Source organism: Arachis ipaensis, chromosome B1 (genome assembly GCF_059453495.1).
Source record: "Arachis ipaensis isolate K30076 ecotype BB chromosome B1, ASM5945349v1, whole genome shotgun sequence".
NCBI classification, from domain to species: Eukaryota; Viridiplantae; Streptophyta; class Magnoliopsida; order Fabales; family Fabaceae; genus Arachis; species Arachis ipaensis.
Genome location: NC_142436.1, coordinates 118,713,858 through 118,722,159, shown reverse-complemented (window position 1 = coordinate 118,722,159; position 8,302 = coordinate 118,713,858). Strand labels below are relative to the sequence as shown.

Here is an 8,302-nt window from a genome sequence, read left to right as displayed (position 1 = left end):
AGGATAAAAAAATATAACTCATGGTGGCCTAGGACGATTTATGTATTTTTGAACATTGCATTTCATGCATAAATCGTCCCGGAGTAACATGATTCATATATTATTTAAAACACAAAAGTCTAGCACGATTTATATATTATATGATTTAGGAGAATCACGTTTTTAAAATCCATTTAGGGGAATCGAGTAATTTAGTTCTTCTCTTAATTTATTTAAATAAAAAAGCCGCAGTATAATCTTCTATGTTGTGCATGAATCTTGCAATTCATTGTCTGGAACTACCCCAGAAGATTTCGCCACATCCTACTTTGTTGGGAAGTTCGGATGAGATTTACCATGACTCTATGAGCTTGATGAAAATGTTTAGGCTTTTATGTCTCTTAAGTTGCTATTGGACTTAAACATTTAGCAAATATATGAGGCTGAGGCTGCATAATGAAGTGGGTCACATTAAAAGGAAAAATAATATATGAATGGAGTTTAATGTTTAATTTTTTTATAATTATGGACGATTTTAATGTGAAATATGAGAATGTTTGACTATTTTGATATTTTATACAGTTATGATAGTAGCACAAAACATCGTCGATAGTGTATGGTGCACGAAATTGTGATTCACACTTTTCACAACTCCGATGCAACTAACCAGCAATTGCACTGGGTCGTCCAAGTAATACCTTACGTGAGTAAGGGTCGATCCCACGGAGATTATCGGCTTGAAGCAAGCTATGGTCATCCTTGTAAATCTCAGTCAGGCGAATTCAAATGATTATGAGTTTTTATAATTAAAAGATAAAGGAAACATAAAATAAAGATAGAGGTACTTATGTAATTCATTGGTAGGAGTTTCAGATAAGCGTATGAAGATGCTTTGTTCCTTCTGAATATCTGCTTTCCTATTGTCTTCATCCAATCATTCATACTCCTTTTTATGGCAAGCTGTATTTTGGGGGATCACCGTTGTTAATGGCTACTATTCGTCCTCTCAGTGAAAATGGTCCAGCTACGGGTTACGTAGGGCTAATCATCTGTCGGTTCTCACTCATGTTGGAATAGGATCCATTGATCCTTTTGCGTCTGTCACTACGCCCAACACTCGCGAGTTTGAAGCTCGTCACAGTCATCCCATCCCAGATCCTACTCGGAATACCACAGACAAGGTTTAGACTTTTCGGATCTCAAGAATGCTGCCAATTGATTCTAGCTTATACCACGAAGACTCTGATCTCACGAAATGGAGGGCTCTATTGTCAGGAGAGGCAACCATGCGTCGTGAACCAGGAGGCTAAGAGATACACGCCCAAGCTAATGCAGATAGAACAGAAGTGGTTGTCAGGCACGCGTTCATAGGTGAGAATGATGATGAGTGTCACGGATCATCACATTCATCAGGTTGAAGTACGAGTGAATATCTTAGAATAAGAATAAGCTTGAATTGAATAGAAAAATAATAGTACTTTGCATTAATCCATGAGGAACAGCAGAGCTCCACACCTAAATCTATGGGGCGTAGAAACTCCACCGTTGAAAATACATAAGAACACGGTTCAGGCATGGCCGAATGGCCAGCCTCCTAAACGTGATCAAGAGATCAAAAGTGATACAAAGATAGTCTCAAAAATGATCTAGAGATAAAAATTACAATAGCAAGAGGTCCTATTTATAATGAACTAGTAACCAAGGGTTTACAAAAATAAGTAAATGATGCAGAAATCCACTTCCGGGCCCACTTGGTGTGTGCTTGGGCTGATCATTGAAGCTTTCAAATGTAGAGACTTTTCTTGGAGTTAAACGCCAGCTCTGGTGCCAGTTTGGGCGTTTAACTCCAGCTTTTATGCCAGTTCTGGCGTTTAACGCCAGAATAGGGTAGAAGGTTGGCGTTTAAACGCCAGTTTGCGTTATCAAAACTCGGGCAAAGTATGGACTATTATATATTGTTGGAAAGCCCAGGATATCTACGTTCCAACACAATTGAGAGCGCGCCAATTGGTCTTCTGTAGCTCCAGAAAATCCACTTCGAGTGCAGGGAGGTCAGAATCCAACAGTATCTGCAGTCCTTTTTCAGCCTCTGAATCAGATTTTTGCTCAGGTCCCTCAATTTTAGCCAGAAAATACCTGAACTCACAGAAAAACACACAAACTCATAGTAAAGTCCAGAAATGTGATTTTTATTTAAAAACTAATAATTATATACTAAAAAGTAGCTAAATCATACTAAAAACTACCTAAAAACAGTGCCAAAGAGCGTATAAATTATCCGCTCATCACAACACCAAACTTAAATTGTTGCTTGTCCCCAAGCAACTAAAAACAAAGTAGGATAAAAAGAAGAGAATATACAATGAATTCCGAAAACATCTATGAAGATCAGTCTTAATTAGATGAGCGGCGCTCTTAGCTTTTTGCTTCTGAACAGTTTTGGCATCTCACTTTATTCTTTGAAGTTCAGAATGATTGACATCTATAGGAACTCAGAATTCAGACAGTGTTATTGATTCTCCTAGTTCAGTATGTTGATTCTTGAACACAGTTACTTTATGAGTCTTGGCCGTGACCCTAAGCATTTTGTCTTCCAGTATTTCCACCGGATACATAAATGCCACAGACACATAACTGGGTGAACCTTTTCAGATTTTCACTCAGCTTTGTTAGAGTCCCCAATTAGAGGTGTCCAGGGCTCTTAAGCACACTCTTTTTGCTTTGGACCACGACTTTAACCGCTCAGTCTCAAGCTTTTCACTTGACACCTTCACGCCACAAGCACATGGTTAGGGACAACTTAGTTTAGCCGCTTAGGCCAGGATTTTATTCCTTTAGGCCCTCCTATCCATTAATGCTCAAAGCCTTGGATCCTTTTTACCCTTGCCTTTTGGTTTAAAGGGTTACTGACTTTTTCTGCTTGCTTTTTTTTTCTTTTTTTTTTCTTTTATTTTTCGCCATTTTTTTTCGCAAGCTTTGTATTCACTGCTTTTTCTTGCTTCAAGAATCAATTTTATGATTTTTCAGATTATCAATAACATTTCTCCTTTTTCATTATTCTTTCAAGAGCCAACAAATTTAACATTCATAAACTTCACTATCAAAAATATGCTCTGTTCAAGCATTCATTCAGAAAACAAAAAGTATTGCCACCACATCAAAATAATTAAACTATTTTAAAATTCAAAATTCATGTACCTTATGTTCTTTTTCAGAAAACAAAATTTTTATTTAAGAAAGGTGATGGATTCATAGGACATTCATAGCTTTAAGGCATAGACACTTAGACACTAGTGATCATGTAATAAGACACAAGCATAAATAAAACATAAAGCATAATTTCGAAAAACAGAAAAATAAGAACAAAGAAATTAAAGAACGGGTCCACCTTAGTGATGGCGGCTTGTTCTTCCTCTTGAAGATCTTATGGAGTGCTTGAGCTCCTCAATGTCTCTTCCTTGCCTTTGTTGCTCCTCCCTCATGGATCTTTGGTCTTCTCTAATTTCATGGAGGAGGATGGAATGCTCTGGCTCCACCCTTAGTTGTCCCATGTTGGAACTTAATTCTCCTAGGGAGGTGTTAATTTGCTCCCAATAGTTTTGTGGAGGAAAGTGCATGAGGCATCTCAGGGATTTCATGATGAGGAATTTTCTCATGCTCTTGTTGAGGTCCATGAGTGGGCTCTCTTGTTTGCTCCATCCTTTTCTTAGTGATGGGCTTATGAGATGAATCTCTCCATCTCCCATGACTCGGATGTGGAAGCAATTGTCTTCCCTTTCCTCTTTCTAGAGGTTTCTCCGGCCTTTGGTGCCATTAGTGGTTATGAAAAAACAAAAAAAGTAATGCTTTTACCACACCAAACTTAGAAGGTTTTCTCGTCCTTGAGCAAAAGAAGAAAGAAGGGAGTAGAGGAAGAAGAAAATGAAGGGGATGGAGGTGAAGAGAAGGTTCGGCCAAACGGGGGGAATAAGTGTTTATGATGTGTGAAAATGAAGGAGGGATGAGGGGTTTATGTAGGAGTGGAGAGGGGTAGGGTTCGTGTATTAGGGGTTGGGTTTGGGAGGGAAATGATTTGAATTTGAATTGTGAGGTGCGTGTGATGGGGAAGAGAAATGGAGGTGATTGGTGAGGAGTATTTGGGGAAGGGTGTTATGGGTAGGTGTGAAAAAGAGAGATAGAGAGTTGAGGTAGGTGGGGATCCTGTGGGTCCACAGATCCTGAGATGTTAAGGATTTCTCATCCCTGCACCATGTTGGCGTGTAAACGCCCCTTTGAGTGCCAATCCTGGCGTTAAACGCCAGGTTTCTGCCCATTTCTGGCGTTTAACGCCAGCTTTACTTCCCTTTCTGGTGTTAAACGCCAACTTTGTGCCATTTTCTGGCGTTAAACGCCCAGAATGGTGCCAGACTGGGCATTTAATACCCATTCTGCTACCCTTACTGGCGTTTAAACGCCAGTAAGATCATCCTCCAGGGTGTGCTATTTTTCATGCTGTTTTTCATTATGTTTTTGAATTTTCAGTTGTTTTTGTGACTTCACATGATCATCAACCTAAAGAAAATATAAAATAATAATAATAGAAAATAGAAATTTAACATAGATAAGTAAATATTGGGTTGCCTCCCAACAAGTACTTTTTTAATGTCAATAGCTTGACAGTGGGCTCTCATGGAGCCTCACAGATATTTAGAGCATGATGATGTCCTCCCAACACCAAATTTAGAGTATGAATGTGGGGGCTCTGTTTGACTCTACATTGAGAGAAGCTTTTCATGCTTCCTCTCCATGGTTATAGAGGGAGATCCTTGAGCCTTAAACACAAGGTAGTCCTCATTCACTTGAAGGACCAACTCTCCTCTGTCAACATCAATCACATCTTTTGCTGTGGCTAGGAAGGGTCTGCCAAGGATGATGGATTTATCTATATTCTTCCCAGTTTCTAGGATTATGAAGTCAGCAGGGATGTAAATGCCTTCAACCTTCACCAAGACATCCTTTACAAGTCTATAAGCCTGTTTCCTTGAATTGTTTGCCATCTCTAGTGAAATTCTTGCAGCTTGCACCTCAAGGATCCCTAGTTTCTCCATTACAGAGAGGGGCATAAGGTTTATACTTGATCCTAGGTCACACAGAGCCTTCTCAAAGGTCATGGTGCCTATGGTACAAGGTATTGAGAACTTTCCAGGATCATTCAGTTCATTGATGAGCAATGGAGGTTCATCCTCCCAAGTCTCATTACCAAATAACTTGGCATTTAGCTTCATGATTGCTCCAAGGTACTTAGTAACTTGCTCTTCAGCAATATCTTCATCCTCTTCAGAAGAAGAATACTCATCAGAGCTCATGAATGGCAGAAGGAAGTTTAATGGAACCTCTATGGTCTCTGTATGAGCCTCAGATTCCTTTGGTTCCTCAAAGGGGAACTCCCTTTTGTCCAGAGGACGTCCCATGAGATTTTTCTCACTGGGACTCACGTCCTTCTTACTCTCTCCAGGTTTGGCCATGTTGGTCATGGTTATGGCCTTGCACTCTCTCTTGGGATTTTCATCTGTATTACTTGGGAGAGTGATAAGAGGAGTTTCAGTAATTCTCTTACTCAGCTGACTCACTTGTACCTCCAAATTTCTAATGGAGGATCTTGTTTCATTCATGAAACTTAGTGTGGTCTTAGATAGATCAGAGACTATGGTTGCTAGGCCAGAACGACTTTGCTCAGAGTTCTCTATTTGTTGCTAAGAAGATGATGGAAAAGGTTTGCTATTGCTAAACCTATTTCTTTTCCACCATTATTGTTGTTGAAGCCTTGTTGAGGCTTTTGTTGGTCCTTCCATGAGAGATTTGGATGATTTCTCCATGAAGGATTAAAGGTGTTTCCATAGGGTTCTCCCATGTAATTCACTTCTTCCATTGCAGGGTTCTCAGGATCATAAGCTTTTTCTTCAGAAGATGCTTCTTTAGTACTGCCTGTTGCAGCTTGAATTCCAGACAGACTCTGAGAAATCATATTGACTTGCTGAGTCAATATTTTGTTCTGAGCTAATATGACATTCAGAGTATCAATCTCAAGGACTCCTTTCTTCTGAGTTGTCCCATTGTTCACAGGATTCCTTTCAGAAGTGTACATGAATTGGTTATTTGAAACCATTTCAATGAGTTCCTGGGCTTCTTCAGGCATCTTCTTCAGATGAAGAGATCCACCAGCAGAGTTGTCCAATGACATCTTGGACAATTCAGATAGACCATCATAGAATATGCATATGATGCTCCATTCTGAAAGCATGCCAGAAGGACACCTTCTGATCAATTGTTTGTATCTTTCTCAAGCTTCATAGAGGGATTCGCCTTCCTTCTGTCTGAAGGTCTAGACTTCCACTCTAAGCTTACTCAGCTTTTGAGGTGGAAAGAACTTTGCCAAGAAGGCATTGACCAGCTTTTCCCAAGAGTTCAGGTTTTCTTTAGGTTGTGAGTCTAACCATGTCCTAGCTCTGTCTCTTACAGCAAAAGGGAAAAGCATAAGTTTGTAAACCTCAGGGTTAACTCCATGGGTCTTAACAGTGTCACAGATTTGCAAGAATTCAGCTAAAAAATGATGAGGATCTTCCAATGGAAGTCCATGATACTTGCAATTTGTTGCATCAGAGAAACTAATTGAGGCTTGATGAGCGGATAATTTATACGCTTTTTGACATTGTTTTTAGTATGTTTTTAGTAGGATCTAGTTATTTTTAGGGATGTTTTCATTAGTTTTTATGTTAAATTCACATTTCTAGAATTTACTATGAGTTTGTGTGTTTTTCTGTGATTTCAGATATTTTCTGGCTGAAATTGAGGGACTTGAGCAAAAATCAGATTCAGAGGTTGAAAAAGGACTGCTGATGCTGTTGGATTCTGACCTCCCTGCACTCAAAGTGGATTTTCTGGAGCTACAGAACTCGAAATGGCACGCTTCCAATTGCGTTGGAAAGTAGACATCCAGGGAGTTCCAGCAATATATAATAGTCCATACTTTGACCAAGAATTGACGACGTAAACTGGCGTTCAACGCCAGCCTTCTGCCCAAATCTGGCGTCCAGCGCCAGAAAAGGATCCAAAACCAGAGTTGAACGCCCAAACTGGCACAGAAACTGGCGTTCAACTCCACAAATGGCCTCTGCACGTGTAACACTCAAGCCCAAGCCCAAGCACACACCAAGTGGGCCCCGGAAGTGGATTTATGCATCAATTACTTACTCATGTAAACCCTAGTAGCTAGTTTATTATAAATAGGACCTTTTACTATTGTATTAGGCATCTTTTGATCATCTTAGGATCTTAGGATCATCTTTGAACGCTGGTTCTTAGATCATAGGGGGCTGGCCATCTCGGCCATGCCTGGACCTTTACTTATGTATTTTTAACGGTAGAGTTTCTACACTCCATAGATTAAGGTGTGGAGCTCTGCTGTTCCTCAAAGATTAATGCAAAGTACTACGGTTTTCTATTCAATTCTTCTTATTTCTCTTCTAAGATGTTCATTCGTGCTTAACTGTGATGAAGGTGATGATCTGTGACATTCATCACCTTCCTCAACCCACGAACGTGTGCCTGACAACCACCTCCGTTCTATATCCGATTGAATGAGTGTCTCTTAGATTCTTTAATCAAAATCTCCGTGGCGTAAGCTAGAATGATGGCGGCATTCAAGAGAATCCGGAAGGTCTAAACCTTGTCTGTGGTATTCCGAGTAGGATTGAATGATTGAATGACTGTGACGAGCTCCTAACTCGCGATTGCAGGGCGTTAGTGACAGACGCAAAAGGATAGTAAATCCTATTCCAGCAGGATCGAGAACCGACAGATGAATAGCCGTGCCGTGACAGGGTGCGTGAGCAGATTATTCACTGAGAGGATAAGATGAAGCCATTGACAAGGGTGATGCCTCCAGACGATTAGCCGTGCCGTGACAGGGCATTGGATCATTTTCCCGTGAGATGACCGAAAGTAGCCATTGACAGTGGTGATGTATCACATAAAGCCAGCCATGGAAAGGAATGAGACTGATTGGATGAAGATAGCAGGAAAGCAGAGGTTCAGAGGAACGAAAAGTATCTCCATCCGCTTATCTGAAATTCCTACCAATGATTTACATAAGTATCTCTATCCCTATTTTATTTTATTAATTTCGAAAACTCTATAACCACTTGATATCCGCCTGACTGAGATTTGCAAGGTGACCATAGCTTGCTTCATACCAACAATCTCCGTGGGATTCGACCCTTACTCACGTAAGGTATTACTTGGACGACCCAGTGCACTTGCTGGTTAGTTGAACGGAGTTGTGTCC

General features: G+C 40.3%; 1 non-coding gene across 1 annotated transcript; it reads left to right on the top strand.

Annotated features, from left to right (window-relative positions):
• The first annotated feature begins 6,257 nt into the window (after nt 1-6,257).
• On the top strand, nt 6,258-6,361 carry LOC148578105 (small nucleolar RNA R71). The gene has a single exon (XR_015904213.1). It is a non-coding gene; the product is annotated as a small nucleolar RNA R71 (small nucleolar RNA).
• Nucleotides 6,362-8,302: the final 1,941 nt, after the last annotated feature.